Consider the following 18,486-nt stretch of genomic DNA (forward strand, 5'->3'; position numbering starts at 1 on the left):
AATCAAATTTATTTATAAAGCCCTTTTTACATCAGTCACAAAGTGCTATACAGAAACCCAGCCTAAAACCCCAAACAGCAAGCAATGCAAATGTAGAAGTGCGGTGGCTAGAGAAAACTCCCTAGAAAGGCCGGAACCTAGGAAGAAACCTAGAGAGGAACCAGGCTCTGAGGGGTGGCCAGTCCTCTTCTGGCTGTGCCGGGTGGAGATTCTAACAGTACATGGCCAAGATGTTCAAACGTTCATAGATGACCACCAGGGTCAAATAATAATAATCACAGTGGTTGTAGAGGGTGCAACAGGTCAGCACCTCAGAAGTAAATGTCAGTTGGCTTTTCATAGCCGATCATTCAGAGTTAGAGACAGCAGGTGCGGTAGAGAGAGAGTCGAAAACAGCTGGTCCGGGACAAGGTAGCACGTCCGGTGAACAGGTCAGGGTTCCATAGCCGCAGATAGAAAAGTTGAAACTGGAGCAGCAGCAGGCGGACTAGGATGGACTGGGAACAGCAGGTGGAATAGGGAAAGGAAGGAGTCATCAGGCCTGAGGCATGGTCCTAGGGCTCAGGTCCTCCGAGAGAAGAGAGAAAAGAGAGAAAGAGAGAGAGTTAGAGGGAGCATACTTAAATTCACACAGGATAAGACAGGAGAAATACTCCAGATATAACAGACTGATCCTAGCCCCCCGACACATACACTATTGCAGCATAAATACTGGAGGCTGAGAGAGGAGGGTTCGGGAGACACTGTGGCCCCGACACGATACCCCCGGACAGGGCCAACCAGGCAGGATATAACCCAACCCACTTTGCCAAAGCACAGCCCCCAAACCACTAGAGGGATATCTTCAAACCCCCAACTTACTACCCTGAGACAAGACCGAGTATAGCCCACGAAGATCTCCCACACGGCACGAACCAGAAGGGGGGTGCCAACCCGGACAGGAAGACCACGTGAGTGACTCAACCCACTCAAGTGACGCACACCAGAGATTCATCTCTAGTCAGAACAGGTCTTGCACAAACTTTTCCCCCTGGCACTTTTTTTCTGGTTGGTGCTCGCATTGCCTTCATTGTTGTTTTCCGTGCAAATAATAACTTTGGACTTGTGTGTTCCTATCAAAGTAAGTGCCTTATTTTCTGTAGATCTAAATAACAGGTTGCGCTGACAAAAAAGCAAAACATAAGTTAGTGACCTAACAGCTAGACTTGTTTACAATGTACGACATCTCTGGTGAGCACAAGGGACTTATGGAATGTTATTTAGAAAATAAATGCGTGTCAGCTAGCTAACAGCATGTAACGCCCTGGCCATAGAGAGGGGTTTTTGTTCTTTATTTTGGTTAGGCCAGGGTGTTACATTGGGTGGGCGTTTTATGTTCCTTTTTCTATGTTTTTGTATTTCTTTGTTTTGGGCCGTGTGTGGCTCCCAATCAGGCACAGCTGAAATTTGTTGTTGCTGATTGGGAGTCACACATAAGGAGCATGTTTTTCCTTTGGGTTTTGTGGGTAATTGTTTCTGTTCAGTGTGTTTCCTGACAGGACTGTTTCTGGTCGTTTTTGTTTCGTTTTTGTAAAGTGTTCTCTTTTTTTAATAAAAATTCTAATGATGAACACATCCTCTGCTGCACCTTGGTCTAATTCTGACGATGGCCGTTACAGAATTACCCACCTAAAACGGACCAAGCAGCGGAGGAAGGAGCAGCGCAAGGAGAGGAACCAGGAGAGGAGCTATCTGGAATCGTGGACTTGGGAGGAAATCCTGGACGGTAAAGGACCATGGGCTCAAGCTGGGGATTATCGCCGCCCGCAGTGGGAGATCGAGGCGGCGAGAGCTGAGAGGCGCTGGTATGAGGAAAAGGAGCGCAGCAGACACAAGAGGCAGCCCCCAAATTGTTTTTTGGGGGGGCACACGGGGAGATTGGCGGAGTCAGGCGGTAGACCTGAGCCAACTCCCCATGCTTACCGGAAGCAGCGTGGTACTGGTAAGACACCGTGTTATGCTGTGGAGCGCACGGTGTCCCCAGTGCGCGTTCAAAGCCCGGTGCGCTACATACCAGCCCCCGCAAGTGCCATGCGAGGGCAGGCATCGAGCCAGGACAGGTTGTGCCAGGTCAGCGCGTCTGGTCTCCAGTGCACATTTTCGGGCCAGGGGATCCTGCACCGGCTCTGCGCACTGTGTCTCCAGGGCGCTGGGAGGGTCCAGGTTGCCCAATGCCTGCTCTCCGCCCGTGCCGGGCCAAAGTGGGCATTCAGCCTGGAGTGTGGGTAATGAGCGTCCGTACCAGAACTCCAGTGCTCCCCCACAGCCCGGTTTATCCTGTGCCTCCTCCTCGGACCAGGCCTCCAGTGGGTCTCCCCATCCTGGTCTCTCCTGTGCCGCTTCCACGGACCAGGCCTAATTATTTCAATCAAATCATATTTTCCCATGCCAACAACCTTTAGCCTAATCCAAGAGTACTGTAGACCAAAGAGCACGATTTGGGTTGTTACATTAAATTGACTTTTCTTAGGAATATACTGTATAGTTAGTAATACTTGAAGTTTATATATGTAACCACGTTTTGGAAGAAGAGCAATAACTTGTCCACCCACGTAACATACAGCCCGTAGATGGCGCAAAAGCATAAACCTAGATAATCCTGTCTCGCTCCATAGTTTATGATAACCAATTCTATCTAAAACCTTGCTTCACTTATCCCTCGGTCTCTGCATACAATATAGCTGATTATTCGCAGGATTCAATCTGATTACACGCAAAAACGACCTCACTTTGTTGCTTACATGACTTTGTCCACCACCCTGCTTTCATTATCCTCCACCTTGACCAGGCTAAAACCTATCCAAGCCATAATACTCACTGCATTTGATGAGAAATCTTCCTCGCTTGGTGACGAGTGAGGTATCTGTAGGCTACATATCCAGTGGAGATAAATATATATGTGTATATATATATATATATATATATATATATGTATATATATATATATATATGTTTTTAAATTAAGAAAAAGTATTGAGAATGCCAGCCTTTCTCAGCCTTAGCCATGGTCGGCATATGTAATATATGCTCATACTCCGCTCATACCCAGCATAGAATTCCGGCACCACGTGGAAAAATAACTCATGCTGTAAGGGCTGTTATTAATATTTAGAACTTACACGTCAAAAGGTTAAGGAGCCTTTTGGACCTAGACTTGGTGCTCCGGTACCGCTTAAAACTTCAGGCTAGGGTCTATTTTTCTCCATTTATGACGTGCCCAAAGTAAACTGCCTGTTGCTCAGGCCCTGAAGTCAGGATATGCATATAATTGGTACCATTGGAAAGGAAACACTGAAGTTTGTAGAATGTTAAAATAATGTAGGAGACTATAACACAATAGATATGGTAGGAGAAAATCCCAAGAAAAACCAACCGGAGCCCATGCTCTTCCATTAGAATGTATAGGGAAAACATTTCATCTAGCTCCCAGTATGCAATTCCTATGGCTTCCACTGGATGTCAGTAGTCTTTGTTCAAGGTTTCAGGCTTGTTTCTTCCCAAACGAGGAAGAATTATGAGTTTTAGTACTGGGATACAGACTTGGAAATCAGTCTATGCGCGCACAACGTATTGAACATACTTCTTTCTGTACGAAATATCATAGTTAAATTACATTTTAGGGTACCTGAGGATTGAATAGAAATGTATTTTGACTTGTTTTAACAAAGTTTAGCGGTAGCTTTTTGGAATCCTTTCTCTGCATGTTGAACGAGTGGATTACTCAAATCGATGGCGCCAACTAAATAGACTTTTTGGGATATAAAGAAGGATTTTATCTAACAAAACGACACTACATGTTGTAGCTGGGACCCTTTGGTTGACAAATCAGAGAAAGATTTTCAAAAAGTAAGTGAATATTTAATTGCTATTTGTGAATTTATGAAACCTGTGCTGGTGGAAAAATATTTTGATGTGGGGCGCCGTCCTCAAACCATCTCATGGCATGCTTTCGCTGTAAAGCCTATTGTAAATCAGACAGTGCAGTTAGATTAACAATAATTTAAGCTTTTAACAGATATAAGACACTTGTATGTTCCTAAATGTTTAATATCCATAACTTTTATGATTATTTATTTGAATTGTGCGCCCTCCAGTTTCACCGAAAGTTGTCCCGCTAGCGGGACCCCTTAACCTCTTACATCTAGACGTTCCGCTAGCAGAACACCTGCTCCAATATCCAATGATAGGCGTGGCGCGAATTACAAATTCCTCAAAAATCCCAAAACTTCAATTTTTCAAACATATGACTATTTTACACCATTTTAAAGACAAGACTCTCCTTTATCTAACCACACTGTCCGATTTCAAAAAGGCTTTACAGCGAAAGCAAAACATTAGAATAAAATAAATAATAAATAATCAGACACCCATTTTTCAAGCTAGCATATAATGTCACAAAAAACAAAACCACAGCTAAATGCAACACTAACCTTTCATGATCTTCATCAGATGACACTCCTAGGACATTATGTTATACAATACATGCATGTTCTGTTCAATCAAGTTCATATTTAAATCAAAAAACAGCTTTTTACATTAGCATGTGACTAGCATGTGACTAGCATTCCCACCGAACACTTCCAGTGAATTTACTAAATTGCTCACGATAAACGTTCACAAAAACATAACAATTATTTTAAGAATTATAGATACAGGCCTCCTTTATGCAATCGCTATGTCCGATTTTAAAATAGCTTTTCGGTGAAAGCACATTTTGCAATATTCTGAGTAGATAGCCTGGCCATCATGGCTAGCTATTTTGACACCCACCAAGTTTGGTACTCACCAAACTCCGATTTACGATAAGAAAAATTGGATTACCTTTGCTGTTCTTCGTCAGAATGCACTCCCAGGACTTCTACTTCAATAACAAATGTTGGTTTGGTTCCAAATAATCCATAGTTATATCCAAATAGCGGCGTTTTGTTCGTGCGTTCAAGACACTATCCAAAGGGTAAAGAAGGGTGACGCGCCCGGCGCGTTTCGTGACCAAAAATGTCAAAATATTCCATTACCGTACTTCGAAGCATGTCAAACGCTGTTTAAATCAATTCTTATGCGATTTTTATCGTAAAAAAGCAATAATATTCCGACCGGGAAACCCTGTTTTCATTCAAAGACGAAAAAATAAAAACATGGAGTCTCCTCGTGCACGCGCCCCCAGTCTCATTGTTCTCAGATCGACCACTATCCAAATGCGCTACTGTTTTTCAGCCATGGCCTGCAAAGTCATCATTCAACGTTCTAGCGCCTTCTGAGAGCCTATGGGAGCGTTAGAAAATGTCACGTTACAGCAGAGATCCCCTGTTTTGGATAGAGATGATCAAGAAGGCCAAGAAATGGTCAGAGAGGGCGCTTCCTGTTTGGAATCTTCTCAGGTTTTGGCCTGCCAAATGAGTTCTGTTATACTCACAGACACCATTCAAACAGTTTTAGAAACTTTGGAGTGTTTTCTATCCAAACCTATATGCATATTCTAGTTTCTGGGCAGGAGTAATAATCAGATTAAATCGGGTATGTTTTTTATCCGGCCGTGAAAATACTGCCCCCTATCCATAACAAGTTAATAATTCACCTGCTGTCCCAGAAAGAAAGGTCAATTACTTGGGTGACAGGAGTCTTTGACAATTTTTGGGGCCTTCCTCTGACACGCCTAGTATATAGGTCCTGGATGGCAGGAAGCTTCGCCCCAGTGATGTACTGGGCCTTACACACTACCCTCTGTAGCGCCTTATAGTCAGACACCGAGCAGTTGCCATACCAGGCGGTGATGCAACCGGTCAGGATGCTCTCGATGGTGCAGCAGTAGACATTTTTGAGGATCTTTTCAGTCTCCTGAGGGGGAAAAGGCATTGTCGTGCCCTCTTCAGGACTTTCTTGGTGTGTTTGGACCATGATAGTTTGTTCGTGATGTGGACATCAAGGAATTTGAAACTCTCGACCACTCCCCTACAGCCCAGTCGATGTGAATGGGTGCGTGTTCGGCCCTCCTTTTCCTGTAGTCCACGATCAGCTCCTTTGTCTTGCTCATGTTGAAGGAGAGGTTGTTGTCCTGGCACCACACTGCCAGGTCTCTGACCTCTTCCCTATAGGCTGTCTCATCATTGTCAGTGATCAGTCCTACCACCATTGTGTCATCGGCAAACTTAATGATGGTGTTGGAGTTTCCCCCTGAGGGGAACCCGTGTTCAGGATCAGCGTGGAAGACGTGTTGTTGCCTACCCTTACCACCATGGGGCGGCCCGTCAGGAAGTCCAGGATCCATTTGCAGAGGGAGGTGTTTAGTCCCAGGCTCCTTAGCTTAGTGATGATCTTTGTGGGCACTATGGTGTTGAACACTGAGCTGTAGTCAATGAACAGCATTCTCACATAGGTGTTCCTTTTGTCCAGGTGGGAAATGGCAGTGTGGAGTGCGATTAAGATTGCGTAATCTGTGGATCTCTTGGGGCGATATGCAAATTGGAGTGGGTCTAAGGTTTCTGGGATGATGGTGTTGATGTGAGCCATGACCAGCCTTTCAAAGCACTTCATGGCTACCAACGTGAGTGCTATGGGGTGGTAGACATTTAGGCAGGTTACCTTCGCACAAGGACTATTGTGGTCTGCTTGAAACATGTACGCTACCCATCAAAAGTTCTTGAACAACTACTCAGTCAAGGGTTTTTCTTTATTTTGAAACATGTACGCTACCCATCAAAAGTTCTTGAACAACTACTCAGTCAAGGGTTTTTCTTTATTTTTACTATTTTCAGCATTGTAGAATAATAGTGAAGAAAAAAAAACTATGATATAACACATATGGAATCATGTAGTAACCAAAAAAGTGTTAGCACATCAAATTATATTTGAGATTTGAGATTTTTCAAATAGCCTCCCTTTGCCTTGATGACAGCTTTGCACACTTTTGGCATTCTCTCAACCAGCTTCATGAGGTAGTCACCTGGAATGCATTTCAATTAACAGGTGTTCCTTCTTAAAAGTTAATTTGTGGAATGTATTTCCTTCTTAATGTGTTCGAGCCAATCAGTTGTGTTGTGACAAGGTAGGGGGAGTATACAGAAGATAGCCCTATTTGGTAAAAGACCAAGTCCATATTATGACAAGAACAGCTCAAATAAGCAAAGAGAAACGACAGTCCATCATTACTTTAAGACTTTGAAAGTTTCTTCAAGTGCAGTCGCAAAAACCATCAAGTGCTATGATAAAACTGCCTCTCGTGAAGACCGCCACAGGAATGGAAGACCCAGAGTTACCTCTGCTGCAGAGGATAAGTTCATTAGAGTTACCATCCTCAGAAATTCTAGCCCAAATAAATGCTTCACAGAGTTCAAGTAACAGACACATCTCAACATCAACTGTTCAGAGGAGACTGTGTGAATCAAGCCTTCATGGTCAAATTGCTACAAAGAAACCACTACTAAAGGACACCAAAAACAAGAGACTTGCTTGGGACAAGAACTAAGAGCAATGGACACTGGACCGGTGGAAATCTGTCCATTCGTCTGATGAGTCCAAATTTGAGATTTTTGGTTCCAACCGCTGTCTTTGTGAGACGCGGTGTAGGTGAACAGATGATCTCCACATGTGTATTTCCCACTGTAAAGCATGGAGGAGGAGGTGTTATGGTGTGGGGGTGCTTTGCTGATGACAGTGTCTGTGATTTATTTAGAATTCAAGACACACTTAACCAGCATGGCTACCACAGTATTCTGCAGCGATACGCCATCTCATCTAGTTTGGGCTTAGTGGGACTATCATTTGTTTTTCAACAAGACAAGGACCCAAAACACCTCCAGGCTGTGTGAGGGCTTTTACCAAGAAGGAGAGTGATGGAGTGCTGCATCAGATGACCTAGCCTCCACAATCACCCGACCTCAACCAAACTGAGATGGTTTGGGATGAGTCGAAGTGCAGAGTGATGGAAAAGCAGCCAACAAGTTCTCAGCATATGTGGGAACTCCTTCAGACTGTTTGAAAGCATTCAAAATTAGCTGGTTGAGAGAATGCCAATAGTGTGCAAAGCTGTCATCAAGGCAAAAGGTGGCTATTTGAAAAATCTCAAATATAAAATATATTTTGATTTGTTTAACACTTTTTTAGTTACTACATGATTCCATGTGTTATTTCATAGTTTTGAAATCTTCACTATTATTCTACAATGTTGAAAATAGTAAAAATAAAAATAAATAAACCCTTGAATGAATAGGTGTTCTAAAACTTTGACCGATAGCGTAGGTATTATAGACTTGGCCAGGGAGAGGTTTAAAAAGTCAGTGAAGGCACTTGCCAGTTGGTCTGCGCATGCTCTGTACATATCCCGCGGCCTTGTAAATGTTGACCTATGGAGAGAGTGATAGCACAGTCTTCCGGAACAGCTGGTGCTCTCATGCATGCTTCAGTGTTGCTTGCCTCAACGTGAGCATAAAAGGCATTTAGCCGGTCTGGTAGGATCACATCACTTGGCAGCTGACAGCTGGGTTTCCCTTTGTAGTCCGTAATAGTTTGCAAGCCCTGCCACATCTGACTTGTGTCAGAGACGGTATAGTAGGATTCAATCTTAGTCCTGTATTGAGGCTTTGCCTGTTTGATGGTTCGTCTAAGGGCATAGTGGGATTTCTTATAAACATCCGGATTAGCTCCTTGAAAGCAGAAACTCTAGCCTTTAGCTCGGTGCGGATGTTGCCTGTAATCCAAGGCTACTGGTTGCGATGTGTACGTAGGGTCACTGTGGGGACGACATCGTCAATGCACTTATTAATGAAGCCGGTGACTGAGGTGGTATGCTCCTCAATGCCATTGAATGAATCCCGGAACATACAGTCCGGTAGTTTAGCATCCGCGTCATCTGACCACTTCCGTATTGAGCGAGTCACTGGTACTTCCTGCTTTAGTTTTTGCTTGTAAGCAAGAATCAGGAGGATAGAATTATGGTCAGATTTACCAAATGGAGGGTGAGGGAGAGCTTTGTTCGCGTCGCTGTGTGGGGAGTTTTCCACATGTGACATGCTGGTAGAAATGAGGTAAAACGGTTTAAGTTTGCGTGTAAAGTCCCCGGCCACTAGGAGCGCTGCTTCTGGATGAGCATTTTCTTGTTAGCTTATGGCCTTATACAGCTCGTTGAGTGCCAGCATCGGTTTGTGCTGGGAAATAGATGGCTACGAAAAATATAGATGAAAACTCTCTTGGTAGATAGTGTGGTGTACAGCTTATCATGAGATACTCTATCTCAGCCGAGAAATACCTCAAGACTACTGTGGCGGAAGAATCAGAATTAGTTAGGTAACATAGATAATTAAGATGTCTTATCTGCATAATATGCTTATATGATATGCTTGTTATTAGAACGTATCCCTTCGGATTCTGGTGTTGGCAGTTGCACTTCCTCCCTCACCTGGGGCTCAGTAACCTGGGGCTCTGTCATTATGGGGTATTATGTGTAGATTGATGAGGGGAAAAAAACAATTGAATCCATTTTAGAATAAGACTGTAACATAATAAAATGTGAAAAAAGTCAAGGAGTCTGAATACTTTCCAAATACACTCTATGTACATATAGGTAGGTGTAAAGTGACTAGGCAACAGGAGAGATAGAAACCGCTCTGTCCCAATCGCATTTAGCAGATATCGGAGGTTGATTATGTAACCACAATTCTATGAACCCAAGGGGCACTTTTTTTCCATTGTTTCTCTCGTGAACCCAAGGGCACTTCCTGTATGGAATCTTCTCAGGTTTTGGCCTGCCATATGAGTTATGTTATACTCACAGACACCATTCAAACAGTTTTAGAAACTTTAGAGTGTTTTCTATCCAAATCCAAATTATATGCATATTCTAGTTTCTGGGCAGGAGTAGTAACCAGATTAAATCGGGTATGTTTTTTATCCGGCCGTGAAAATACTGCCCCCTATCCCAAACAGGATATTCTAGTTTCTGGGCAGGAGTAGTAACCAGATTAAATCGAGTACGTTTTTTATCCGGCCGTGAAAATACTGCCCTCTATCCCAAAGCAGTTAAACTTGAATGGGCTAGTGATTGTGACAGCATGGAATTCAAAGGAGGAGATAGGCAGATGGGTCAGGGGAGAAAGAGAGAATGTCCACTTGTGAGAGATGAGGATTCCAGTGCCACCACCCCGCTGACCAGATGCTCTCTGGGTATGCGAGAACACGTGGTCAGACGAGGAGAGAGCAGTAGGAGTAGCAGTGTTTTCTGTGGAATCCATGTTTCCGTCAGCGCCAAGAAGTCGAGGGACTGGAGGCTAGCATAGGCTGAGATGAACTCTGCCTTGTTGGCCGCAGACCGGCAGTTCCAGAGGCTGCCGGAGACCTGGAATTCCATGTGGGTCGTGCGCGCTGGGACCACCAGGTTAGAGTGGCAGCGGCCATGCGGTGTGAAGCGTTTGTGTGGCCTGTGCAGAGAGGAGAGAACAGGGATAGACAGACACATAGTTGACAGGCTACAGGAGAGGCTACGCTAATGCAAAGGAGATTGGAATGAAAATTAACTAAACAACTGGGGAAGCGAGAGAGCAGGGCCTCCCTCACTAACCATTCACTGAAACACTCAAATATAACTTTTCCAACTTCCACTTTAGAAATTATATTTGATGTAAACTACAGTGGTTCATTGTTTCCAGGAATAGGCTCAAACTTAGTTTATTCAGCTAGATAACTTGGTACAGTATTCTTCCGTGAAACCCACCCAGTGCACCGTGTCCTATGACGCCGTAGCTAACTAGCATGCTAGCATCCAATAACACACGGTTAGCACCAATACATGGTTACAACAAACTACCAATGGATCATTCGTGTCCGTATCTAGTTCCTTTCATAACGCAGAAGTAATTAAACGTTGGCTAGCTAACACAAAGTCAGTCCTGTTAGCTACACAAGTGGACTACACAACTCGAAAGTTCAAAAAGTTAAGCTTTCGTTGCAAAAATCTTATTGACTAAAAATGATACAGTACTGCTAGCTGGTAGAGTTGGCTAGCTAACAGTGGCTGCATTTACCTTTATCTTTTATCTTTGATACAGAGACAACTATGTAGCTATGTAGCTAGCTAACATTACACTAATCAAAACGTTCAGTTGTAATGTATTTAGTTTCTAAAGTACTGCTAGTTGGTAAAGTTGGCTAGCTAGCAGTGGCTGTGGTGTTGACGTGAACGAACGAATACAGCTGGCTAGCTAATCTTGTTAGTTTCTCAAAGTTAGTTTCTCAAAGCTACACCTACACCTTTAGCTACACCTTTATCCTTGATGCAAAGACAACTATGTAGCTAGCTAGCTAACATTACACTAATCAAATCGTTCCTTCGTAATGTAATGTAATGTAATGTAATATTACCCGCGGAGCGAAGTACAGCACGACTACTCACTCCAGCATCCGGCATCCGATGCATCCGATGCTCCGATGATCATCCCTTGATCATCTTCTTTCCCGAAGATGGCGCCGACAGATAGGGCAGCCGTGCTTCTAGCTCCTAAGCAACTTTACAGTATTACGTTTTTCCTGTCTTCTTTCTTAAAATATTAGCCCAGAATTGTTTTTGTGTTATTATATACAACCGGAAAGAACTTTTGGATATCAGAGGGGCGGTAACTCACCAGCTTTACCTGCATTAGAACCAGGAATACGACTTTCCCGAATTGGATCCATTGTTCGAACCCCCCAGGGCGAACAATGGAGAAGAGGTATTCAGGGTGGACTCCGGCAGAGAAGGGGTATTCGGAGTGGACTCCTAGTCCAACTCAGGAGGCGTGCACACCACCCACTATTTCCGAGTATATTACTCACTAATGTTCAGTCTCTGGATAATAAAGTTGACCAGCTCAGGGCGAGGATCTCCTTCCAGAGAGACATCAGGGATTGTAACATACTCTGTTTCACGGAAACATGGCTCTCTCGGGATATACTGTCTGAGTCCGTACAGCCAGTTGGGTTCTCAGTTCTGCACAGACAGGAATAAAGATCTCTCCGGGAAGAAGAAGGGCGGGGGTGTATGTTTCATGATTAACTACTCATGGTGTCATTGTGATAACATACAGAAACTCAAGTCCTTTTGTTCACCCGACCTAGAATACCATATTATCTCCCAAGAGAATTCTCTTCGGTTATAGTCACAGGCGTGTATACTCCCCTCAAAAACATACAGATGTTCTACCAACACGTTTAATGTAGCACTCGCTCTGACAAAACATTGGACCACTGCTACTCAGCTTTTTGAAACGCCTACAAGGCCCTCCCCCGCCGTCCCTTCGGCAAACCTGATCATGACTCCATTTTGCTCCTCCCTTCCTGTAGGCAGAAACTCAAACAGGAAGTACTCGTGCTACAGACTATTCAACGCTGGTCTGACCAATCGTAATCCATGCTTCAAGATTGTTTTGATCAGACAGACTGGGATATGTTCCGGGTAGCCTCTGAGAATAATATCGACGAATACCCGGATACGGTGACTGAGTTTATCAGGAAATGTGTAGGAGATGTTGTACCCACTGTGACTATTAAAACCTACCCAAACCAGAAACCGTGGATAGAGATGTGCTTAACAAGTCACATAATAAGTTGCATGGACTCACTCTGTGTGCAATAATAGTGTTTAACATACATTTTCCATAACTACCTAATCTCTGTACTCCACACATACAATTATCTGTAAGGTCCCTCAGTTGAAAAGTGAATTTAAAACACAGATTCAACCACAAAGACCAGGGAGGTTTTCCAAGGGAGGTTTTCCAACGCCTCGCAGAGAACGGCACCTATTGGTAAATGGTTAAAAATACAGACATTGAATGGTGAAGTTTTTAATGACATTGGATGGTTTATCAATACACCCAGTCACTACAAAGATACAGTTGTCCTTCCTAACTCAGTTTCCAGAGAGGAAGCAAACTACTAAGGGATTTCAAAATGAGGCCAAAGGCGACTTTAAAACAGTTACAGAGTTTAATGCCTGTAACTCTGGAGAAAACTGAGGTTGGATCAACAACATTGTATTCTGAACAAAAATATAAACGCAGCATGTAAAGTGTTGGCCTCATGTTTCATGAGCTGAAATAAAAGATCCCAGAAATGTTCCATATGCACAAAAAGCTTATTTCTCTCAGATGTGCACAAATTTGTTTACATCCCTGTTAGTGAGCATTTCTAATTTGCCAAGATAATCCATCCACCTGACAGTTGTGACATATCAAGAAGCTGATTAAACAGCATGATCATTACACAGGTGCACCTTGAACTGGGGACAATAAACGGCCACTCTAAAATGTGCAGTTTTGTCACACACCACAATGCCACAGACGTCTCAAGTTTTGAGGGAGCGTGCAATTGGTATGATGACTGCAGGAATGTCCACCAGAGCTGTTGCCAGAGAATTTAATGTTAACTTCGCTACAATAAGCCACCTCCAACGTTGTTTTAGAGAATTTGGCAGTATGTCCAACCGGCCTCACAACTTCAGATCACGTGTATGGCGTCAAGTGGGCAAGCGGTTTGCTGATGTCAATGTTGTGAACAGAGTGCCCCGTGGTGGTGGTGGGGTCATGTAAGGGATTACCCCCCTGATTTGGACAAAATAACATGGCAACATATTGGCATAGCACGAATCATACACACGATTGAAATAACCACCCAAATCGGCCCATCTCCGGGCCAATCATATGGCAATTTTCCGATGGCAATTGCCAATTGTAACACCCCAAATTTCCTTTAGATGGCGAGCGTGCTCCACCTTGGTTTTTCATACAGCAAATGATACCCAATTCTTACCCAAGTCTCAGATTTTGATAAAATGATATTTTTTTTGAAAACGTAGCATCTTGTAAAAAAGTGGTTTCTGGACCGTTTTTCGAATTTTTTTCGATTGTTATGTCAATTACACATGTATAAGAGCTGTATGAACATGCTTCTGACGTTTTTTATTGATGTCGTTTTTTGGGTTGCTTTTGCTTGTGCGCAAGGCATATGATTTGTGCATTTTGAATATGATTTCATAGGAAAAAAGTGACATTTTTTTTTTCATTTTTTTTGCAAAATGACATATCCAATGCTTTTTTTTGTCACTTGTGGAAGTATTGCAAGTGCCAAATTACAGCAAATATCCAAAAGATAGCTAGAGCTCTCCGCAGTGAATTTTCATATTGCAAATGTAACACAATTCAAGTCCCAAGTGTCAAATTTTGAAAAAATGACATATTTTTTGAAAACTTTTCAACCCTAAAAAAGTGGTTTCTGGACCGTTTTTCGAAATTTTTTTGATTTTTATGTCAATTACACATGTATAAGAGCTGTATGGACATACTTTTGACATATTTTATTGACATAATTTTTTGGGTTGTTTTTGCTTGTGCATAAGGCATTTGGAATATGTTTTGTGCATTTGGAATATGATTTCATAGGAAGTCAAAAGTGACATATTTGCTTGTGCATAAGGCATATGATTTGTGCATTTGGAATATGATTTCATAGGAAGTCAAAAGTGACAAATTTATATTTTTTGCCAAATGCCATTAGAAATGTGCAAATGAAATGTCCAATTCTTTTTTTGTCAATTATACATGTATGAAAGTATTGAATGTGCCAAATCAGTATGTTTGTCCGTTTGCCATGTACGATCATAGGAAGTCGGTTTCCAAACCCAAAAGTCAGTGAACCATGTTCCAAATGGCATTTATACTGCCCAAATGATATATATCCCTATGTTGAGCCATCAATCAACGCAGATGGTCTACTTGTCATGTATGATGAGGGAGAAGTGGGACTCTGTTGCTTTTAACATTTTTAACGAATTTGACATGCTCAGAATGCATAATTGACTGGCCCGATGATCTCGGGATGGCCGTGCAGTGACTGTGGTTCCTCTCCATCGCTCGTTGTGTTGATTTCATCATGTCAACTTTGGTGATATTTTTTGCTGTTGAATCATCTTGCAAATGCGCGTTACATTTGCAATATTGCGCGTTACGTTTGCAATATGATTCAATGGGCATTTAGCATCACAAATTTAGGCATGCTCAAAAATACTGCAGAAATGCATTATTGACTGGCTCGATGAACTCGGGATGGCCGGGCAGTGACTGTGGTTCCTCTCCATTGCTCGTCACCCAGCAGTCAGCGTCCATCAGTCAATTAGATGTCATTTTGACACCAAACTGATAGCATCTGACACCAAATCCACTTTTTCCAACTCGTATAGAAGCCAACTATCACATATGTCAGAGAAGGCCCATAATTCACAGTGCTTTCAATTTTAACCATAAAAAAACCTAAAACACATAGTTACGTTATAGCTGCGGGTCCAGCTCTGACATTATGTGTAGGCCTATGTGAGGCGACCCCGAATCCCAAGTTTCGGCTCGATAGGTCATTCGGTGCCCGAGCAATGGCCTAATTGGTGCTGAAAATCCACTTTTTCAGGGCGTTACTACGGGGCCCCTGAATGAGCTATCGGACAGAGACATTGGGGTCCGTCTCTATGGGCCGAGGCGGTTTCAATGCACCTAGTCTTGCGACTCTGGGACATTTCTACATGTCGCCATGTCCGTGATATTCAAAATGAATTGAAAATATTGCAAATGTACGAGGCGGTTTCTCGGTCAGAGAACCTTCTAGAGCCCCATAAATCACCGTGCACTATCGACTTGAGCTCTAGAACAGGTTTCTAAAATTTCGGAGCTCTAGGTCTGACGGTTCTTGAATCGTTTGAACGAAAGTAACTATTGAAGGCGGTATAAGCCTCTAAGCCCCATACTATGTACCTATGGCCAAATTGTGTGTGTGTTTTTGTTTTTTTTGCAAAAAGAATAGACACACGTTGTCTTTGGGGTAGGCATATACAGAATCCTGAATATGAAGTCTCTACCTTAAGAATTGACTGAGAAACAGATGGTTGAGTTGCGTGATTTTCACTATCTGCAGGTGGCAATATGACAATAGCTCTTGGGTGTTTTTAACCACTTCCGGTTGTCACAGGAAGCTGTTGCTTCACACACGTTGTCTTTGGGGTAGAAATAAACAGAATCCTGAATAAGAAGTCTCTACCTTAAGAATTGACTGAGAAACAGATGGTTGAGTTGCATGATTTTCACTATGCGCACGTAATATGACAATAGCTCTTGGGTGTTTTTAACCACTTCCGGTTGTCACAGGAAGCTCTTGCTTCACACACGTTGTCGTTGGGGTAGACAGAAACAGAATCCTGAATAAGAAGTCTCTACCTTAAGAATTGACTGAGAAACAGATGGTTGAGTTGCGTGATTTTCACTATCTGCAGGTGGCAATATGACAATAGCTCTAGGCTATTTTAAACCACTTCCGGTTGTCACAGGAAGCTCTTGCTTCACACACGTTGTCTTTGGGGTAGACATAAACGGAATCCTGAATAAGAAGTCTCTACCTTAAGAATTGACTGAGAAACAGATGGTTGAGTTGCGTGATTTTCACTATGCGCACGTAATATGACAATAGCTCTTGGGTGATTTTAACCACTTCCGGTTGTCACAGGAAGCTCTTGCTTCACACACGTTGTCTTTGGGGTAGACATAAACGGAATCCTGAATAAGAAGTCTCTACCTTAAGAATTGACTGAGAAACAGACGGTTGAGTTGCGTGATTTTCACTATGCGCACGTAATATGACAATAGCTCTTGGGTGATTTTAACCACTTCCGGTTGTCACAGGAAGCTCTTGCTTCACACACGTTGTCTTTGGGGTAGACATAAACGGAATCCTGAATAAGAAGTCTCTACCTTAAGAATTGACTGAGAAACAGACGGTTGAGTTGCGTGATTTTCACTATGCGCACGTCATATGACAATAGCTCTTGGGTGATTTTAACCACTTCCGGTTGTCACAGGAAGCTCTTGCTTCACACACGTTGTCTTTGGGGTAGACATAAACGGAATCCTGAATAAGAAGTCTCTACCTTAAGAATTGACTGAGTAACAGATGGTTGAGTTGCGTGATTTTCACTATATGCAGGTTGTCCATATGACAATAGCTCTAGGCTGTTTTAACCACTTCCCGTTGTCACAGGAAGTTCTTACTCAACACACGTTGTCTTTGGGGTAGACATAAACAGAATCCTGAATAAGAAGTCTCTACCTTAAGAATTGACTGAGAAACAGATGGTTGAGTTGCGTGATTTTCACTATCTGCAGGTGGCAATATGACAATAGCTCTTGGGTGTTTTTAACCACTTCCGGTTGTCACAGGAAGCTGTTGCTTCACACACGTTGTCTTTGGGGTAGAAATAAACAGAATCCTGAATAATAAGTCTCTACCTTAAGAATTGACTGAGAAACAGATGGTTGAGTTGCATGATTTTCACTATGCGCACGTAATATGACAATAGCTCTTGGGTGTTTTTAACCACTTCCGGTTGTCACAGGAAGCTCTTGCTTCACACACGTTGTCGTTGGGGTAGACAGAAACAGAATCCTGAATAAGAAGTCTCTACCTTAAGAATTGACTGAGAAACAGATGGTTGAGTTGCGTGATTTTCACTATCTGCAGGTGGCAATATGACAATAGCTCTAGGCTATTTTAAACCACTTCCGGTTGTCACAGGAAGCTCTTGCTTCACACACGTTGTCTTTGGGGTAGACATAAACGGAATCCTGAATAAGAAGTCTCTACCTTAAGAATTGACTGAGAAACAGATGGTTGAGTTGCGTGATTTTCACTATGCGCACGTAATATGACAATAGCTCTTGGGTGATTTTAACCACTTCCGGTTGTCACAGGAAGCTCTTGCTTCACACACGTTGTCTTTGGGGTAGACATAAACGGAATCCTGAATAAGAAGTCTCTACCTTAAGAATTGACTGAGAAACAGACGGTTGAGTTGCGTGATTTTCACTATGCGCACGTAATATGACAATAGCTCTTGGGTGATTTTAACCACTTCCGGTTGTCACAGGAAGCTCTTGCTTCACACACGTTGTCTTTGGGGTAGACATAAACGGAATCCTGAATAAGAAGTCTCTACCTTAAGAATTGACTGAGAAACAGACGGTTGAGTTGCGTGATTTTCACTATGCGCACGTCATATGACAATAGCTCTTGGGTGATTTTAACCACTTCCGGTTGTCACAGGAAGCTCTTGCTTCACACACGTTGTCTTTGGGGTAGACATAAACGGAATCCTGAATAAGAAGTCTCTACCTTAAGAATTGACTGAGTAACAGATGGTTGAGTTGCGTGATTTTCACTATATGCAGGTTGTCCATATGACAATAGCTCTAGGCTGTTTTAACCACTTCCCGTTGTCACAGGAAGTTCTTACTCAACACACGTTGTCTTTGGGGTAGACATAAACAGAATCCTGAATAAGAAGTCTCTACCTTAAGAATTGACTGAGAAACAGATGGTTGAGTTGCGTGATTTTCACTATCTGCAGGTGGCAATATGACAATAGCTCTTGGGTGTTTTTAACCACTTCCG

This window comes from Salmo trutta, chromosome 15, assembly GCF_901001165.1.
Source record: "Salmo trutta chromosome 15, fSalTru1.1, whole genome shotgun sequence".
Lineage (NCBI taxonomy): Eukaryota > Metazoa > Chordata > Actinopteri > Salmoniformes > Salmonidae > Salmo > Salmo trutta.